The 21,475-nt window shown below is 34.2% G+C and overlaps 3 non-coding genes across 3 annotated transcripts; 2 read left to right on the forward strand and 1 right to left on the reverse strand.

Moving 5' to 3' along the window:
* Positions 1 to 5,547: 5,547 nt before the first annotated feature.
* Positions 5,548 to 5,619, forward strand: Trnae-uuc. Its single transcript has one exon. It is a non-coding gene; the product is annotated as a tRNA-Glu (tRNA).
* Positions 5,620 to 7,028: 1,409 nt separating this feature from the next.
* On the reverse strand, positions 7,029 to 7,100 carry Trnae-cuc. The gene has a single exon. It is a non-coding gene; the product is annotated as a tRNA-Glu (tRNA).
* A 1,837-nt stretch (positions 7,101 to 8,937) lies between these two features.
* Trnae-cuc lies at positions 8,938 to 9,009 on the forward strand. The gene has a single exon. It is a non-coding gene; the product is annotated as a tRNA-Glu (tRNA).
* Positions 9,010 to 21,475: the final 12,466 nt, after the last annotated feature.

Below are 21,475 nucleotides of genomic sequence, written 5' to 3' on the forward strand. Positions count from 1 at the left end.
ATTCGGAGCTCAGCTTTGAAACACTACTGTCTTCTCTTGTCGAAAACAACAATCTGTCAGTTGTTTTCGTATTTTCAATATTTTGTGTAAAGTTGAAACTTTAGAAAGTTGTTTCCCAAATTGGTATCATCTGTGTTTAGAGTGCCCACCCATCCTATTTTGCCGACTTACCACTGCCATCAGGTTGCAAATCTGAAAAGTACGACTGGACACATCCTTTCATAAACCAAGCATGCAAATATTAGAGAAAAGTTGGACTCATCGTCATTCTATCAGTCTTGACGGCGAGTGTTTCTTTTTATTTTACTCATGTATTAGGAAGAAGAAGGATAGCAAAAAGCTTTGTATGGACAAATTCAAATCGGGCGACTGAGTTATTTTGAAACACGTCGTTCTCGGGTGATTTTCGAAACAAAATATTATAATAAAAGCGATGCTTTAATATAATCTACACATTACCACTAATCATTTATGATAGTAAACCAAACTTTTTTTTACGGATTGAAAATTTTGAGTTCAGAAATTGATGTTAATAATAACATGAGTTAATTAAATGAAATAATTTCTACAACACTTACGGTGTGCGGAAGAATGCAACAGCCAGTACTAGTTGATTGAGTATCTCTCTCTGATTCGATTCAAGATTGTCTGTCCGTCTTAATTTCTTGCGCGCAACATAAAGGACACAATTTTTGAGATATTTTAACGAAGTTCAATACATTGACTTGTTTTGTCCCAAAGTGGAGCGGTATTGAAAAAGTTCAAAGCACGTCACCTTGTTACCCACTTGCCGTACATCGTCCCAAGTCACACGATTGCCTGTAAAATGATGTGGGGCACTTAATAGTGAGCCATGGTCCTTTATAACGTTCTTATCAGTTTAAGTTGTAAAATGAAAGATAACTCTGTCTTCATGATTGTTCGGGTCTACTCAAGATTACGTAAAAGTCATTTTATACGATATTCGTAAGTTCTTAAGAAATGAGTGTCGATCATAACTCAGGTAAACAAATTGTCAGGTAAATGATACATAAAAACGAATTTATGCATTTTAAGGTTAAAATAATAATCCAAATGTAAAAAATTTCTCGCACCCTATTCCGAAGCTTGACTGAAACACCTTTTTCATTCGTTTGTTTTGGTAATAGTACACCAAAAAGTACACATTATTTCCATGTAAAATCGCAATTGTCATAAAAGCCTGCATATTGGAAAATTAGCCTTTCTCTACATATAAGAGCTTGTTTTTCGTGATACCGCCTGTATATGTTAGGATCCAAATGTGATCCTTACCGTTAATTTTATTGCTCAATCGCTACTATGAATTAATTTTCGCTATAAAATATTAAAAATTATATCTTTTTCCGAGGCGCTCATTATTCATTAAATTTTATATGAATTGTTATAAATTCCTATAAATTCTTATAGGGAGTGGCAATCCCATGCTCATGTAGTTTAAAGTTGGTCTACTTAATTTTTATGCCAAGTAACTATGAAGAACAAATTTTCATTATAAAATATTAACAACTAGACCCTTTTGGCATATGGGCATCTACATTTCCTGAGGATCGTTATATGCTGTGGTATCGAAAGAACAGACCTCAGCCATTTTCTTCTATATAACGAGTTTTGAAAATGAGGCATTATATGGAGAGTGGTCGAGATTCAAACCCTTTTCAGTAACGTTCGTCCTTGGGTCAAATTATTAATCAAAAATCACGGTCTGTGGCTTGAACACAAACCTGCACGGATAGACGGACAGACAGGCTTAATATAATAAAAGATGAGTCTATTTTCAGCCCTTCTGCGCATTACATACGTTCGCACTAAGTTAATATACTCTGCACCTCAAGCGGCGTAGGGTGTAAAAAGTAAAGATAAAATTGAGAGCACGGGATTGCAGAGCAGATTGTTCTCCTATCCTAGAGTAGGATATATGTCGTTTTCAACAGCATTGCTGCAAATTGCGTTCAGGACACAAGCACCTTGTATTTAAAGGTCTATCTAACCTATTGAAAACATTTCCTTTTAATCTTCGCTTTTCATCAGAACTGAACCTTACTAGGTATCTTCACTTATTTTTAAATTCGCTTTAAATTGTATAAAAATCATAAAATGAATTTTTTATGATGCTCCTTAAAAAATTTTCTTTTCAATATTGAGAAAGAGTAGATAAAGGAGAATAACGAAAATTATTCGTTTAAACGGGAAACGAAAATACTAGCTCTAGTTTAGTAATTAACAAAACATGAATTGAAGTTGGTTTTTATAGCTTTGGTTTGGTTTTATTTTGCTCGTTTTTTGATAACATAATTGTTTTGTCATGTCACATCCAAACATCCGCTTATAGTATCCGTTTCCGCAAAACGTTTCAACTAAATACACACTCGTATACAAACGATAGCTCGAAATGCGAGTTCTTTGTTATAGTAGATGTGGTGTACGGTTTAGGGTACGTAAAATTCACGTTGGAAAATACTAGCCGATATATATGGGGCCTACACACAAAAAAACAAAGCATTTTTATTGCAGTGCCAAATCCAAAATTTGCAATGTACCAAATTAGGTAAAATTGCTAAAGGAAAACTTATATAATTGCAAACAAGGCGGTTAAATTTTTCCTGTCTTTTTATATACATATTTTGGAAAATGCACAGAAATTTTTGTTGCTTTAAAAGTAAAAATATTTTCCTTTTTTTTTTTTGTTGGGAAAACAAAACGAAAATAACGTCCAGTTACGCTTCAGGCCATTTATATAAACAACAACAATGCTAAAACGAAAACGACAATTTAAAAAAAAATGTCTGAATGTCTGTCTACTTAGAATTTTTCAAGTGTGTCAAGCCTTTTGTTGTCCTTGTTGCTTCCCCAACAACAAAACAAAAACCAAATTCTAGTAGTTTTTTTTTTTTTTTTGGCAAATAACAAAAACTTTTTTGCCTGCTTTATATATGTATGGGCATTAAAATGGCCAGGGCGTAACATGTCTTAAACAAATACAAAACACTCATGTGCTGGCTGGTCTCTGGATGATAAAATTTTATTTTCCTTTTATCGAGAACACCAAGAAACAAACTTTTATGCATCATGCATTTTTATAGCACCAAAAAAAAAAGAAAAGAACGGCTGGTTAGCAGGAATATTCTAGTACCAAAGGAATTTACTGCAAGCACTTTGTTTTTTTTTTTATTAATTACAGTTGTGAGATTGTGTTATGCTAATATGGGCTATACTTTGTGAAAATAATTTCAACAATAATTACATAAACTTGAAACTTTTCGTTGGTGTTTAAAAAAAAAAAAAAATAAATAAATAAATAAAATCAAAAACAATTTTTTCGACAGTAGCAAGAATATAACTGGTTGAATAAGGAGACTTACTTGCGATTTGTCAAAAAGACAAAAATATTTCGAAGATGACAATAAAAATAAGCAAGTGAAATGGCTGAGGTTGCTTTCTGACAAATCTCGGTTTCGTTAAAAAAATTCGATTTCAAGAAAGCATCCGAGCAAAGAAGAAAAAGAAGAAGCAAAATATATAATCAATTCGCAATTCTTCAATTCTTTTATAAGATACATACATACGCACACGTTACATCTCACACAACGGAATTCAATTTGTAATCATTTGCAAAGTTTAGAAAATAAAATAAAATAAAAAAATTAATTGGAACTTGGAAAAGATCACTTCCTGCAAAATGATTTAGTTAAGTGGCAGACGTCATAACACGGAAAATATATATGTATTAAGTGTTTGCAAAAATTTTGATCATATTTTCACTTGAAAAAGCCATTTATTGTGGAAAATAGGCGGGAAAATATATTAATCAAGAAGAGTTTCCACAACATTTTACATTGTTTTTGGCAACACGAAGATACCATGTCGAAAGAAATTATATTGGTTTGGCAGCGATCCACCAATCGACTCATTTTTGCATTTCTTCAACTTTGCGGACCCGCGTGCCAGCCAATCCATGGTTCCCTGATCTGGACAAAAGGTAATCAGGAGGAACCATGTCTGGTCAATATGCTGGACGTGACAGAACTTCCCTTCCGAGGTGGAACATTCTATCCTAGGCAACTCTTGCAACAAATGATCAAAAAATTGCATTCTCAGTCAGTTCGTGTCGCCGCTTTTAAAACGTTGAATCGGAAACTGACAATTGGGATATGATGGACCAGCATCACAACCCCTGAATGTGTTTGCTGTGCTTCGGCTGCAGATTTGTACAAATTAAACAACAAAAGTAATGAACTTGGAAGAAGGAGAATTTTGACCGCTACATAATTACCCTTGGCGTGCGCTGAATAAATCAATAATATTTATAATTAGATGAAATATTTCTAATTTGTTAAAATATAGATTGAAAGAAATTGAATATAAAAGTTCGTAAATCGTAAACAAAAAAATTTACAAACCTTTTCGACACTTTATGCGAGATTTGTATCAAAAGTGATTTTTTGTCGGATGACAATGGCTGCTGCAATACAAATTAACTCAAATTGAAAAATTGAGGAAACAACTAAAAACTACATTAAGGAAAGTTTAATAAATTGTTTGCTTAAGAAGTCCAAATGCTTCTTCTAAATCTCCAATTCAAACTTCCTAACTTCCACATAAATTTTCAATTTTTCCTTTTCCATTCCTGCGGGTCACTCGTTAGTGTTAATTTCAATTGTTAGTTGATAGCAATCTTGCGTGCGAAAGAAATATGAGACTTTACCTTCGATATCGAAAAAAAATTTATATGTTAGCGAATTCCTTATTGCCGCTGCTCGCTTCAGACTATATGTTATCTAAATCTATCGTCTAAACATTAAAAATTACGTTCGACTTCTCTCGATATTGAAGGCAGAAGTTCGACCCAAGATTATATGTATCACAAAGCTTGGATGTCGATGATATTCCCAATCGAATTTTAAATCTATGATTTATTAAATGAATACTAGCTAACGTTAATAATAATAGAGGCGAACTTCTTGGATAGAACCGGTATAGCCTTCATGACATGCTTTAAATTTTTTCAAATTACTAAGCAGTATCCAAAACTAAAAATCGTTTTCTCTTCTCACTGCACAAAACAAATTCTCTGTCAATATTTGTGATTGCTAACATCTAAAAACATCTATTACGTGCAAAACAAAGTGTGAACAGAACTTTTGTACTACTCCTTTAAAGCTTATTAGCTCTGGGTTTTTGTGTCAGGAGAATGATTTTAAAGCAAAAAAATGCGTTTTTTTCATGTTAAGAGAACAACTCAGAAATTTATTATTTTGGTCAAATCAATCTGCTATTTATGTGTGCGAAGGATACGTATAGTTTAGAAATATTTTTGGACAAAAGTAAACTAATTGATTACAATATATGTGAACGCACCAGCTTGACTCAATTATAGTAAAACTAACATATTGCAAACTAAAACATTGTTAAATTACCCGTTACATACATCACATAAATCTACTATTCACGTACAAGCGCACGTCTACCTAAATAGAGTATACTTAAAAATATACGTTAAGTTAGCTATATTTGCTAACGGAATCCGCATCCCATATGGTCTAGTGGCTAGGATATCTGGCTTTCACCCAGAAGGCCCGGGTTCGATTCCCGGTATGGGAAACTTTTTTTTTTCTTTGAAAACAATTAACTCAATAATTTTATGTTACAAAACGCATATAATTCTCAGCGAGTTTGTATTTCGTTAATAATAAGTGCCTAAGCTTGCCGTAGAATAATTTGTCATTAGTAGCGGTGCGAACTGACGTTCTACCCTATTAATAAGGCCGTATGATGTTTCAGGATTATGATTCTATTTTGTGATTAGAATCGCTCCCACTGTTCCGATGGGGTTGCTCCTATTTGGAATTTGTGGCTGAACTGACGGTCCCATATATAATCAATATTATTAGTATTTTGAGTTAACAGTAAAGTGCGTCATTGCGGCCGCTAGCTCGATCGCCCGTATTGCGATTGCTCAGAAATTTTCTTGTTTTGTTTAATCATTTTAAACATTTTAATGGCAGGCCGGGGGGTGTGTTAGTAGTTTTATAGCCGTAAATGTATAAAGTATGGGTAAATTCTGTAGGTTACACGTGACATGTCGTTGCGCGGTAATGGATAATATAAAAAGTACAACGCGAATATTAGAATTGCTGTTTTTTTCATTCATAAAGATTAAGTGATGTTTAAGAGAGAGAAAAAGCCGGAGCGCTGTTCTTGATATAAAAAAGCGTATTTCTCATATCCGAATATCGATCCAAATTTGATAGCTTCTCTGGGTTTTACATCAATTTATTACAATGGACCATCTTTCACCAAAAAATATCAGAAATTAGGCTTATCTGTGATCCAAAAATAAACCCAAATTGTGTAATGTTAATTGCTGTGGCAAATTGCTGTTATGACCCAAATGTCACAATAAAATGTTGAGAAGTAGCTCTTCTTACTTACCGGTTTTGGTGAGAACGGTTAGATGAGAAAAGATTCATAATGAAATACTATGAAATACTCAGAGAATTTTGTCAAAGAATTTTGCAAATAGCCATTGCTTTTTTAGATAAGAACTTTTCGCAATCAGCGTTTACGTGGGGAGTGGTCAAAAAAATAGTCTGGTCACGTCTATTTTCGATAGGCTTTGTTCGTAACCCAAAACATGTTGATGTATTTAATACCAACAAAGTATTTCAAAAGTTGCGATCTGGAGGCTGAACAGATAAATTCATGGACAAATTTAAGATAGACAGATGAACGGACAAGCTTAGAATTAATTTCTGAAGTGATTGTCATAATAAAAGATGTACCTACGCAAATTTAATATATCCTGTGGCGTAAGTGCTGCAGAGTATAAAAAGTGAAAAGGCAAAAATGAAGCAAACAAGGAAATGCATTGAAGAGTTTAAATATTTAGGAAGTAAATGAAATAATCGTAAAGTGATGAGTTTTGATACACAAAAAAATGGATTTTCATTGATGAAATGGGGTGAAAATGGGAAAAAAATTGATTAGTTCCATAATGTGAAAAAAAGTTTTTCCCGTACCGGGAATCGAACCCGGGCCTTCCGGGTGAGAGCCGGATATCCTAACCACTAGACAATACGGGACTGATGACATGATGCTTTATTTAATGATTTTGTTTCTGCGATATCAAATATATATCTTATATATGTAAAGACTACGCGTTAATGAAAGAACGTTGGATTGAAAGCAAAGTTTATATCAGAAATGTATGCCGACCATTAAGAGAATTTATTTTAAAACGTTATATTTCGTAATATGTAACTAAAAAACTTACAGTGCCTTTATGAAGTTTTCTTTATCCCAGATTTGTAGAAGTTTTAAAGTAAATTATATCTATAATTTTTCATGAGATGAAAATAATTGTAACGCTACACATTTATAATAGAAGTCGATCTGTCTACATATAAGCGCTTTTCGATGCAATAACTAATCTTATGCCCTTATTTATTATTTAGTGGGCATAGTAAAAAATTCGGTTCTATTCTGTTCTTTAAAAGAGATTCACGTTAGGACTTCGAAGCTTTCTTTTATATCTTGAAAAGACTTCGAGCTTTCCTTCATAAATTCTTTCGCAATAATGATTGCATCAAAGTCCTGTATACGGGTTCATGCGTTACAGTGAAGTTTCCAAATTTGCTCAAGGTAGAACGAGGATATTCCAATTTTCGATTTTGTCGATGTTATTTTCTTTCGACAACGCTGGTAACAGACAAGTGTGGCTAGGCTTTTCAATTACTTCGTAGTGGTCGAATTTAATTTTTTACGTCTCTGGAATTGGTGTGTTTATCCACACCGTACGACTTTTCTGATTCGGTAAAAAAATTCTATGGCTTTTTTGATAATATAAGTTATAAAAGTTACTTTCAACGATTCGCGTAGGTAAAATTTATGTAAGTAATATTTTTTTAATTATGTTATTGGGTTCAATGTTGCTCCGTTAAACATTCGCATAAAATTTCAAGCCAATACTTTGTCAATTATTAATAAATGTACTTGAATTTTTTGAGATTTCTGTTAGCGTGCTTACAAGCAGACCACTTTTCATAGCAAGATTTTCGAATGGAATTTATTGGAATACAAATGTTTGTTTGCAAATTTTTGTCTCACGCTGTTTATGCATACTGAAAGCTTCAATCATAATGGAATCGTATTCCTTGCTATTACGACATGAATAAAAAAATTATTGTACCTTCTTATTTTAGTAATGGATATAAAAAATTTTCACTTAACTGCATGAAGCAAAACAAATGCTATGGCATGCATAGTCGTCGTTAAAGTCACTGTAATTTTCTGTTTATGAGAATAAAAAAAAAAAAGTTCTGCTTAAAATAAATAGGTTAAAGGATGACTTCCACTCGCTACTTTACACACACGCACAACAACGATGTGTGGTTAAGGGTATATTTGCATTAGATTTTTAAACAAGTAGGTGGTAATATGGCGACCACAATACGGCTTCGTATCATTATTACGCTGGATAATATATTTGTTTTAACAGCTGTTGTTGTTTATTTAACTATACGTTAAGTGCATGACGGCGCGTTTATTGTGTGAACATGTCGAATGTAAATGTCGAAAGTCAAAAGCATTTTTTTGTTCAATTCTTTGCTCGCACTGTTAATAGCCGAAAAGCATGTTTATAAGTTTTTTGTTTTAACACAAGTTTTTCTGTTTCTACTTTTCTTCTTTTTTTCAGTCCAACAACAATAACAACAACTTGTACGTGTGTGTGTTAAATGATAAGAGTATTAAATAATTTTCTATTAAAAAAATAAATAATGTGAAAATTTGGAATACGTTATAAAGTATGGTTGCATGGTGTAATGGTAATATGACAGAATGTAAGGCAACAAGACAGAATAACTTATTTCATAATTTAAAAAATGTCATAAAGACAGCATTAACATAACACTGAGCAAGTCCCGTATAGTCTAGTGGTTAGGATATCCGGCTCTCACCCGGAAGGCCCGGGTTCGATTCCCGGTACGGGAACTGAGCAGTGCGACTTCCGAGTTTTTTATTTCATTGGTAAACTAACTATTTTTATCACGTGTATTTATTTTTCATTTACTTTCCAGGTACCAGGGCGTTTTAAATAATCTGGCATTTTTGTGTTGCTTTTATTTGTTAATCGATATGTAACGATTTTTAAACCAATTTTGTTGTCCTAAGCTGATTCATAATCATCGAAGTCGTCTTCAACCTCCTTACGTTCCTAAACGTGACGGTGCTTCGCACCTACTTCTTCTGTTCAAATATGAAGGCAGAAATCTAACATTGTAATTCCCGCGGCCGACACATACATACGTAGATTTTGTCTGTTAAAAACTGCAGTGGTGTTAGTAACGATGCTTTTCCTATTTTCGAAGTATAGAAAAATGTGAAGCAAGAGCGTTGACTACAGATTGCTTCAGGCTCAGCCATAAAGCACTACTGTCTTCTCTTGTCGAGAACAACAATCTGTCAGTTGTTGTCATATTTTCAGTGATTTGGCACGGGTGGCAATGCTCTCGAGCTCAATGGTCGTTTGAAATTCTTGGCATGGTTCTTGATATAATCGAAAAGTGATGTTGACATAAATAGCATTCTGAAGATATCGAAAGGCTAGGTCTGCACTATTTTGTGTGCAAGTTGCGGCTTTAAAAAGTTGTTTCCCAAATGCAGCGGTGTTTTTTTTTTTATTTTTAAATTTAATTATAAATTTTTTTCATTTAACACAGTTTACTTTGATACCTTTTGCTTTTTGATTCAGCTTACCTTGTCACCCTTATCCGTGAAGTGATAACTTTAAGGTACAAGCTTGGAGTTTTAATAGTGTGCAAATGGCTGTGGACTGACTGTTTAGATGTTAATATGTTTTTAAGAATTTGAACAACGGGTGTACAATATTGCATTCATCTTGCATACGTATATATATGTACAAGTTGTTAGTTGACATGCTAACTTATTTTCACGATACCTGATTTGTAATTGCATGTGCACTTTTAAACAAGACACGGAAGCATGTGGGTCAAAACGTTCGCAACAGCCAGAAGAAAGCTGCAAAGATCCCGTAAAGCATATATTTTCTTGTTCATTAACGCACTCTAAGCATCCCCGTCTGCCTGTCTGTTTGTTTATGGTACGCCTGTGATTAGCATTAAAACTCATGTATCGTCTTCAAATCGAGAACAACTCCGCTTCCAAAGGCAAAAAAAGGTTGGGTTTCTTGCTCATTGCTTATAAATCACACAGTGAGAGAGACAATAGTGTGTACACTATTGTGTATGTTGTGTAACTAATTCTCAAGCACATAGCCAAAAATGAAAATGATCGGCAGCGCTATCCCCCTATTATAGAGTATTACAGTTTGTTGCTTTTATCAAAATTCTTGCAAAATCCTAAAACAAACCCTTTTAGATATATATATTATCGACGTGTAAGTTGTTGCACCCAGGTTGGTATTGAAAATGGGACAATTCGATGAAGGAACACGCTCGCCGGATAAAGCAAAGTAAGAACACCTTTATTATTAAAAACAAAAAAACGGGTTCTACTCATGAACTACAGCAATAAACATTTGCATAGTGTGTTTTAATACAAAGATTGCGAATGTGTAAGCTTCGGTCATGATGGAATAAAATATTCTGGTCTTTTTGATAGTTAATTGGGTTTTTCTTTTTAAGCGTAGGGTGTAGTCAGATAAAAACTTGCTGGTGAAGCAAGTACTAAAAGCGCTGAGGATGGATTAGTACATAAAGAATTGGATTGTGAGAATAAAGCGTGTAGCGGAAAGAATATGGAGATCAGCCAATATATTGGCAAACAATGCCGTTGAAAAATATATTAGTTTGGGGAAAAACAAATCCATTATTTTTTCGGTAGATGGCTGCACTGATAGATTTCTCGTAAAGTATCGATCAAACAATTTCATATTTATGCTCGTTGGAAAGGTGACATTTCGCAGTAAAAAAAATTCTTTTGCTGTTTTTTGTTTGGTGCATTCAGTTGTGAGTTACAGCGTGTTAAAAATGGAAGTGAACAAAGAGAAAATTCGGTACATTTTACAGTTTTTCTTTGACAAAGGCGAAAATGCAAGCCAGGCGGCTAAAATTGTGAATGGTGTTTATGGTTCCGATACGGTAACAGCCAATTATGTGCAATTTTGGTTTCGTAGATTCCGTTCAGAAATTTTTGATGTTAAAGATGCACCTCGCACAGGTGGATCGGTCGTCGAAAATGTCGATAAAATCGGAGAAATGATCGAAGTTGACCGGTATGTTAGCAGTCGTAACATCGCCCAGGAGCTAAAAATCGACCATAAAACAGTTTTAAACCATTTACACAAAGCTGGGTTCAAAAAGAAGCTCGATGTTTGGGTGCCACACCAATTAACAGAAAAAAACATGATGGATCGAATTTCCATCTGCGAAGCCTTGGCCAAACGGAATGAGATAGACCCATTTCTTAAACGGATGGTGACTGGAGATCAGAAATGGATCACATACGATAACCCTGTGCGAAAACGATCGTGGTCAAAGAGCGGTGAAGCACCTCAAACGGCCAGGAAGGTTTTGCTAAGCATTTGGTGGGACTGGAAGGGGATTATTTATTATGAGTTGCTTCCATATGGCCAAACGCCAAATTCTGATCTCTATTGTCAACAACTGGACCGTTTGAAGATAGCGATTGACCAGAAACGGCCAGAATTGCCCAACAGGAGAGGTGTCGTGGTCCACCAGGACAACGCTAGGCCACACACATCTACAGTGACTCGCCAGAAACTTCGGGAGCTTGGTTGGGAAGTTTTAATGCATCCGCCATACAGTCCGGACTTGGCACCAAGCGATTATCATCTTTTTATTGCATTGCAAAATTTCTTTAATGATAAAAAATTGGAATCTAAGGAGGATTGTGAAAATCGACTACTAGAGTTTTTTTGCTGATAGAGACCAGGACTTCTATGAGAGAGGGATTTTGAAATTACCTTTAAAATGGCAACAAATCATACAACAACAAAACGGTGCATATTTGACCCAAATCGGACAATCCGAAGCATGTTAAATAAAATCCTGAAGTTCATATAAAAATAATGGATTTCTTTTTCCCCAGACTAATATTTATAATTTAAACGTGGAAAAAATTGAAATACGGTTCGTTAAAGTGACAAGAAAGTATGATTAAATACTGATGTTGCTCTTCATAACCGCTTATGATTAGGTTATAAGAAATTTACTTTGTATTATATTTTACTATTAATTCATCAAGTTCTACGCTTTTAAAGAGATACATAATTACATACATAGTTACAATAACTCAAAATGTGCAGACATTGTTTTTAGTTTATATGATCGTTTGCGGGCTAGAAAGCTTTGCAAAAAATTGCAAGCAATGTTTTACACTTTATAGAAAACACTCCGAGCTTGAGAGCATTTGGGTACAATTTTATTTTGTTATTATGCGTAATTGTCTAGAGTTACGTGTCTCTCAGAGCAACGAAGTGAAGTGCGAACGCACAATCCTCCGAGTTTTGCGGCGGAATTGGTAACAAGTAATGGTTTTCATTGAGAAATGCTCGCTGGTGATGAAACGAGGCTTTACCAAACAAACCGAGACGTTATAGGAAAGGCAGTTACGACTACAACGGAAATCCACCTTTCGATTATATTATCGATCACTTTCTTAACGAATGAATCAAAGGCATAAAAATGAAGGGCCGTAATGCTGACAGTTTATTTTAAGTATGAATTTGAAAATAGCATCGGCGAATGGCGCGTGTAGTGCAGATTTACTGAAGTTGTAACGAAACGATTTAGTTTATAAGATTAATTAATATTGGCTGCGTGGACAAGATTGTGGCAAGTTACAAAGTTTCGGTTTTCTTCCCCAAGGAATAGCACCTTTTTGTTTAACACGCTGGCGGCCAGAAAGAAGAAATGAAGAAAGGGGAACATATGGGAAGGTGGCAGCAAGCTAGAACATCTATGTGTCCAATTGATAAGCGTTATGTCTTTACCGACTGAACATTCACTGTAGCTACGGGGGAAATAAACTCTACCGCATTGACATTTTATACAACCGGGAGGGTAGACAAAACCGATCTATCGACCCTTTTTGAGAAAAATGTAAACGAACTTTTAACAATCGTTTTTGCCATTTTGCTCTTATCCTCGTCCTAGTTGTATTAGTGGTCGGTTGTAGAATATTCTCGTGATTACCTTATGCGGTTGGAATAAATCGTAATACACCACTACCACTTCTGCTTTGTCTGCATCATGCTTACGCATCCACTCTTGATCATTTATGAGGATATAGTAACACTTGAATCCTTCGAGTTAAGCAGAAAAACAAAGTTTTTCGCAAATAGCGTTTTTTCCCCGCATAGAATTGCATCTATTGGAAGCAAAAAAAGGCTATATTCTGTACGTTTTAGTTGCGGATAGCTTGAGGATAGCACTTTTCAGCTTGCAATGCTACTTACACTCGCTTTTAAAAATAAGGGACAGAAGCCATACTTACATAACCCCAAAAGACATGTGTTATTTGACGGGTCAAAACTTTTCCGCAAATTTCTATCCAAACAACAACCGATCGCTTGTATTATATTTCAATTCTGCTAGCACTTTTAAATTCTTAAAAGTAATATCCCCAACTTCCGTTAGTAATCGGAAAAGTAGTGCAATTCCAAGCATTTTCAATAGCGATCGTCCTTGGGTCAAAGAACATCATTGTAGCAAATTTCGTCTATATATTTGAAAAATTGCGACTTTTAGGTTGAACACAAATTCATACGAAGAGCCGCCAGATGGACAGACACACTGACAGACACACGAACAGGCAATTTTAGACAGACAGAATCGTCCTCTGAATCAATTGATATCATTAAAGGCGGTTCTAACTTAAACCCTTCTACGTGTTACATACATCCGCACAAACGCAATATATATTCGGTACCACAATTGGTGCGCCCTCTCCTTTGGTAGGAATAAAAAAAGAAAATTGTTTTAAATTCACTGCATTTTAAATACATGTCGCCTTTATGTGGTCGGGTTTTTTTTTTCGTTTCCTTTTCCCTTCCTACTACAAATTGGGTTTTAACTTTACTTATCACTTTTATACAAACAATGACAGCGTTATGCATATACCTTGTGTTTGGAACTATTTTGAGCTGACACAATGAAAAAGATTTAAATAAGTAAACATGAGTGTGTGAGTAGATGTGATTTGCACATATCCATCGCGTATCACACAATACCCAAAACGCTTAATAACTTTGATGAAAATTCATATACATTTTTTTTTACACAAAAAAAAAAAAAAAAAAAAATTCACATAAAAGTGCTTTTTCGTGTTTATTTTTGGAGAACTGTTGTAGTTTTGCTCTCACGAAATACATGCATAAAATATATATAGTGTTTGTGGTATTATTTGAGGATTAATGCGATGTTGGAGATTTGGCTTTTTTCCTCTTTTTTTTTTTTAATATAAAAAAACTTTGAAAATAAACTTTCAGATATAAAACGTGAGTAAAATTTTGAAAAATAGTTATCGGTAACTATATTGTACTCTTTGGACAATATCATAATTTCTACTGAATTGAAATCATTTCAATTTTTTTTCTTTTTAATAAGGAGACTTTCATTCTACACGTTATCGGTATCATTAAAATCGTATTGTTTGTTGTAATTGCATTAAATCAAGGTAAAAAGGAAAAAAGAAATCAAGTACGTTGTGTAAAATCAAGTATACGTATGCCATCATATATGTATAAACGCGACCTTCTACTTATATATGCATATATGTGTATGTATATGAAAATCCAATTTTCCAATGATTGATCAGACATGTCCACATATCAAGTTCGTGGTTTGTTTGCGTTTTAAGTTAAGCAAATAATAATCATCATAATTGCAATGATTGTCTGTATAGCCGCAAGGGTGGGTATCAGTCGTATTGTATTCACTGGGCATGCCCTTAATGTGTTGATATATATATATATATATATATATATATATATGGATATGATGGGATTTTGGAAAAACGCAGAGAAAATTTGATTTTTAGTTAAAATTTAAATTTCTCATGTATTTAATCCATTTAATCCATTTCCTTTAAGTTAGTCGTTCAAAGGGAAAAACTCTGCATTAGTAGTTTAATAAAGTTGACGTCAAGGGAGCTTACTTGAAGTAGAGCTTAAAGCTCAAGACTACATTTTTGTAAATAATTATGTTGATAGTTGTGAAGATGAACAGCATTGGGTTGGCCGAACAATCATAACCAGAATGAGTAAGAATATTATGGTTTTCAGAGGGAATTACACTACTTTTTATGTCTACATGAAGTCATATTGATTTGATTATTCCAATTTAGCTTGCAACAAGTAGAGCTACGGCCCGGCTTTTTTTTGCATCGCAAAATATAAGCCGGAAGTTTAAAACCACCCGCATCCGCTCTTCGTAGCATTCAAAATATGAAATTTGAACTTTGTTAAGTAAAGCATAATTAAAAAAGTGTCGATGAAAAGAAGAAAAAATTTTAGATTTTATAAATTTATTATGGCAAAGTTGTTGACATTTCGCTATTGGATATAAACGAATCTAGAACATGCCATGACTCTCTTTTAGCCGAGAATTGCGCTTAGGAAAAGATTATCACCTAGAGAAGGACTTATTCACGGTTTGATGACAATTTCGTCAATTTCAGTAATAACCTGAACCGGGCTACATTCGATTATTTACAATTTTTCCTTAGCAAAATTGAGCGCTAAAATGTTTAGCATAAATTTTTAAAAATAGCCACGCTTATCAGCTACAATAGTGCAAGTAGATGATTCCAATGGAAGCGAAAATCGAACAATTCGGTCGATCTTAATGGCAAACTTGAAATTGCTTCGAATTCAAAAACGTGATGTTCAGGTTCAAAATAATATACCGTCGCAAAGTTATGCTAAAACAAATAAAACACTATAGTGGCCACAATTGAATACCTTACACCAACCTACGTAATATGGGAAGTGGTCGGAAAACTAGTCCGATTCGAACCATTGTGAACAGCTTTCGTGCTTGAGCCGAAAGACGTTAATGTATCAATTTGCACAAAAATATCTCAAAAATTTGCCACCCGCCCAGCCAGCCTTAAATCACATCGGTAAATGATTCTCAATCGATCGGTATAGAGCTGCGTTTATCCCAAATCCCGCTGGGTGTTGCGTGCATCCGCGCAAACTTAATGCCACAAGCTGTGTAGGGTACAAAAATGATTGATAAATTAGAAAACAGTTCTGATTACTACTGTACCTTTTTCCTCCAAGGAGGGGTGAAGGGCTTCATAGCGTGCAAGACGAAATTTCTATAAGGCACTAAAACAGTGAATTGCAAAAGTTTAGTTAATTAATAGATTTTTTATAAAGAAATATTAAACTGAAATAACGGCTTAACAGACAAAGTGTCACACTCGGTATTGTCCAAGAGCAGCATAGAGATTAATGCTATGGGTGGTGTAGACGGGGCGCAAATAATGCATAAAACACTGCTGTGGAATAATTTACAGATTAACTGCATGGACAGGTGGACTTTTTGAACTGTAAACCGACCCCAAATAAAAAAAGATACTGGAATGTCGTGTTGCCGTACTTGTTATACTGAATGGACATAGAGGAAGAATTGATAGTGTGTAGATCTGTAAGGTCTGGAGATGTGATAAGATCTGATAATAATGTATTTGAAAACTATTAATGCAATCGATTTCGTTACTCACTTAACGTTCAAATCTTTATATATGGGCTACATGTAATCCAACCATTTGATATACACCACTTGTGATGCAACGATACACTAAACATGTACTACTAGAGATAGACGGAAATTTTATTATACCGATCGAGGTCAAAATCACTTTCTGCATTGATTTAAGCGTGCATATCCGTCTGTCCGTTTTGTACTCTTATGTCGAATCGGACCGCTAGTTCGACTACTTCCACTACGCTATAATGCCTTTATTTGGCTCTTTTTCCAGTTTATAAAGTAAACAAGAAAATATATATTTGACAACTTGTTGAGAAGTCTAACAATGAAAACTCGATCTGTTAACATAATGTACAAATTATATTTACTTTCATTAAAGTAAAATTTATTTGGAAAATTTATGTTTTTTTTTCTAACACATTCTTATGCTTGGCAATACGGTTAATCAAGAGACGAGAAGCAAACCCTAGATTGCGGTCTTTACGTAAATTTTTAATCAACCATAACCAAAATAATTTGAATTAACATTTACCTCCAATTGTTTAACATTTTCTTAAATCAAATATAATACGTACTCTGGACATACACCTTTCTCACTTATATAATATGTGAATGTACACGACATTCGCAATTGGGAATGTGTAGAAGGAATAAATCATTTTCATGTGTGACATGCGCGATATATTAAATTAATCGTAAGCAATACATGTATGTGTATATGTATGTATATAGATATCGACATCATTCAAAAATTCATACGATATATGAATAATACTAGCGTTTAAACGAAATTTCAAGACGTTCCAGCCATTAGCTTGCAAGTTGCAGTTGTTTCCGTGACGCTACCTTTGCTTTTGTAAAACATTAGAGAAATCTGACTCGCGCGGTTCGGAATATCTGCATGGATCTATTTGTGTTCACCTGCTAATCTGTTTATCACAATAAAAAATCGCAAAAAAAAAAAACAGTTCGATAATTTCTCTAAAGTTCTTACATTTGATTATATCATCCCTTAAGTAAAAGTCCCTTCCGAAAACAAGGTACATTGTTCGATTGACGAGTCCATAGTTAGCAAGGAATCGGTAAAGTTTTATTTTTTGTTTCAATATAATCTAAAATTTTGCTTAAATCATTAAATTTCTTCAAGGTTTCACCCAATTTTGGAGAGGAGCTATACATAAGTAAGGTTCTCATGTCTATGATACGTAATTTTTAGGTTGTACAGGTACTTACGAAATGCTGCCGTTTACCTGATATCAAAAAATCTCATATGTTGACGATATTTTTGGTAACATACGAGCTTCGATATAGCTTGCAACAAGTTATCGCACCAAACATATATCGCGTTAACGACAACAGCGATAACATTACGCAAACTACTTCTAAACTACTACTAAACTTTTTATATGTGAAAGGTAGAAAAAATTCGAATAAAACTGAATATAAGTACGCATCTTGTTTGTTTTCCTACATATCTACATACAATATATGAGTGTAAGTGGCATTGGCGATTTTAACTGAATTTTCTCTATTTTGTTTAGCACTCAAGCGGAAATGGACATGTGGCCATCAAGTATATAATGCATGTGTACATGGATATACCATACATAACGATATACAGAACGAAAAAACAAAAAAGGCAACGTTAGTTATATTATTCGAATCTAGTAAGAGTTAAGTCGCTTGTGTCTTTGTGTGCTTTAAACTGTTGTCGTTTTCGTAAAATAAAGCAAAAGGTTGAAAAGTATAGCGCAAATGTTCATGTCTATGAATAGCTGTACGTATAGGTAGGTGAATGTCAGTAGCTTTTGTTTATATGGCTGCACATTTATCTATATTTATATTTGCGTCTGTGTTTGATTTCATATATATATATATATATATGTATATGTGCATAGTCATATACACTTAATATACACAAATATCCGCACCCATACAACTTGCATATTATGCGGGTTGTCAATATTTCTGACCATACTCACTGAAAAGTTTATATAATGGCTGACATGTGTATTTGTTTACTATTTATATGACATGTGGGTGACTACAGACCTGTGAGCGTGGAGTTTTTATTTGTTTAGTCAGTATATTGCACAAATTATGCTCGTACGTATGTATGTATGCACATATGTAAGATTGAAAAACTTGAATATGCAATGCATGTCTAGTGGATGCGCTGGCGAGTGGGGAATAAAGAGATAGATGTTGTGAACAACATCATTGACAACAACAACAATAACGACAACAAGAACAACGTTTGTTATCACCACCATCATCATTATTGCTGTTATAATCAATGTGGATAATAGCATAATAGTACGCTCATGCAAAAGGGACCCCCTTTTTAATTGCTACGTTAAAGTATGTCCGTAAATTCAAAATGTAAATATTTAGATTTCTGTTAATTGAGTACAAATTCTCCATTTCACTGCTCTTTATCTCCTATACGCTCTCACTCCGACATGAATGCGTTTATACCAAATAAGTTCAAATTTAACCTGACATTATGCAACTAACGACAAAAAAAAAAAAAAAAAACAAATAAACAAAAAACATTGTTTAAATGATTCAGATGATAATTTTAGTGAACTTTTGTTTTGACTTTGTTGGTTTCCGTTAGAATGAAAGCAACTATCCCTTTCTCTCTTCCGTATCTCTTTCGCAATTTGTCTTCAGCTTGGCCTTGATTGTGTGGGAAAAATTTTACCAAAACAAATATTTACATTTGTCTCCATTCTCGCGAAGTAAACATACAAATTAATTCGTTGAAATATTTTGTTAAAAATTTTTTTGTTTTCGTTTAATTTTCTGAGCACAGAAACGATTAAAAATTCATCAACACTTTGATTTCTTTTTGTCGGATTGTTTAAAAAATAAAATCAACGCACCCACACATTCGGGCACACTTCGAATACATGTCTATAATATATTTTTAAATATATATGTATATATTTACCTGTATACATATTTACACTTTCTCCTTCTGTTACTTGTTTTCATTTGCTTTGCTTCGTTGCTCTCTGCTTTTCATTTCACTCTTTACTCGCTTTTTTTGGTTTGGTTAAGAAAAACTGCCCTTAGTATGGTATCCAAAGTAAACATGTGTCGGATTACATCGAGTGTGAAAAAAATCAGGAATTTTTAAATGGATTTATGTCTGTCTGCGTTGTTTGATTTAAATAAACAAACAAACGACACAATGACAACTGTTTGTGATTGATTAACATGCTGCAAAAAGGTCATGAGATATATATCAGGGTTGCATGTAAGAAAGTTCCTACGAAAATGTTCAAATTTTGAATAAAGTTTTTAAATATTGTTAAGGCGTGCACTACCAACCAACACATACATGTGGCAGAGCCGATTCTTACCGCAGGACGTGTTGAACAAAATTGTTAAGTTCTAAAGCGTCAAAAGCTTATTAGGACTAAGATCACCCATTATGGAGTCCCCTTTTGGAAAATTTCTACCAGGATGTATTTAAACTAAGATTTGATAGAAACAAAATGTTTGTTTAAGGACGTTTTATTTCTGTTGTTGACATAATTCCAGACATCAAGATCGGTAAATAACAGTTCACAGTACAAAAGTTTAGAATCAGTACAAAGTATTTTACAATACAAATTTCTTTATAACAACAGGGTGAAAACGATTTTACAGGTCTCGATAACATGTGCGATTTTCTTAGTGTAAAATGAAAAAGTCACAACCCAGTGGCACATAATTGGACCAGTTTTAAAGAAGAATTATTTGATTTTTTCAGAACACTCTTAATGATGTCAACAAGCGAGTGGTTTACACAACCTTACTGCAACGGAGACGCTATTTTTTGTCTCTCAAAGACGACGCATAATCCGACTTTCGGGTCTTGATGAAAAATCGCTTTGTTAATGAAGTCGTAGCGTCATCTTGAAAAGCAAGCCTGGTCTGAATTTGTCGGCAATCTGCCGAAATGATTTCGTTGGCGGTAATGCCGAAAGCACTGAATATGCAAACGAGACGGTTACAGCAGAAAACATCGAAAACAGAATTCTAAAAATTAGTTTCGATAATTCAAAAGTCAAGTTACAAGAATCAATTGATATCCTAAGGGTAATAAAATATAAATTGTGTTCATTTATTATATCTTCGACCACTCAGGGTACACGCGCAGGCATAGAAACTCGGAAGTACTCGAGAAGCGCCCACCTTTTATTCTGCCCATCGATTCAGAGTCACTTTCTGCATCGTTCTAAGTTCGTACCTTCGCCTGTCCGTCCCATATTCCTGTGATCAACATTTTTGATGGAGTTTAGTACACTGGTGTATTTTGGCTCAAGAACGTGCGCTATTAAAAATGGTACGGATCGGACCAATTTTTCGACTGCTGTTCTTTTGGAGAGCTATTATATGAACAACTCCATTAAGCGACGTGATATACGGCAGTTAATGGAGGGCCGTGGTCCGCTAAAATGCTTTTACATGCTTACATTGATTAATACCAGAGCTGGTTTTCAAATGAACGTCATATTTATTCACAACGAGAAAACGGGAAAAAGGGAGAAAATTGCATCGAAATATTTTGGTCGCTTTGGACCGATTGTGTGCCTCTAGAAACATATTCGGGTTGATGGGGGTAAAGTCCGCAATTTGCGCAGGTGAGGAATGTCTGTCGATAATCTAGAAGATTGTAAGCAGAAGCCCAATGAGGGTACGTTTATAATTGCTTCTTCCCTTTGAACAAATCCGTACTCTGA

Source organism: Glossina fuscipes, unplaced genomic scaffold (assembly GCF_014805625.2).
Source record: "Glossina fuscipes isolate IAEA_lab_2018 unplaced genomic scaffold, Yale_Gfus_2 86, whole genome shotgun sequence".
NCBI classification, from domain to species: Eukaryota; Metazoa; Arthropoda; class Insecta; order Diptera; family Glossinidae; genus Glossina; species Glossina fuscipes.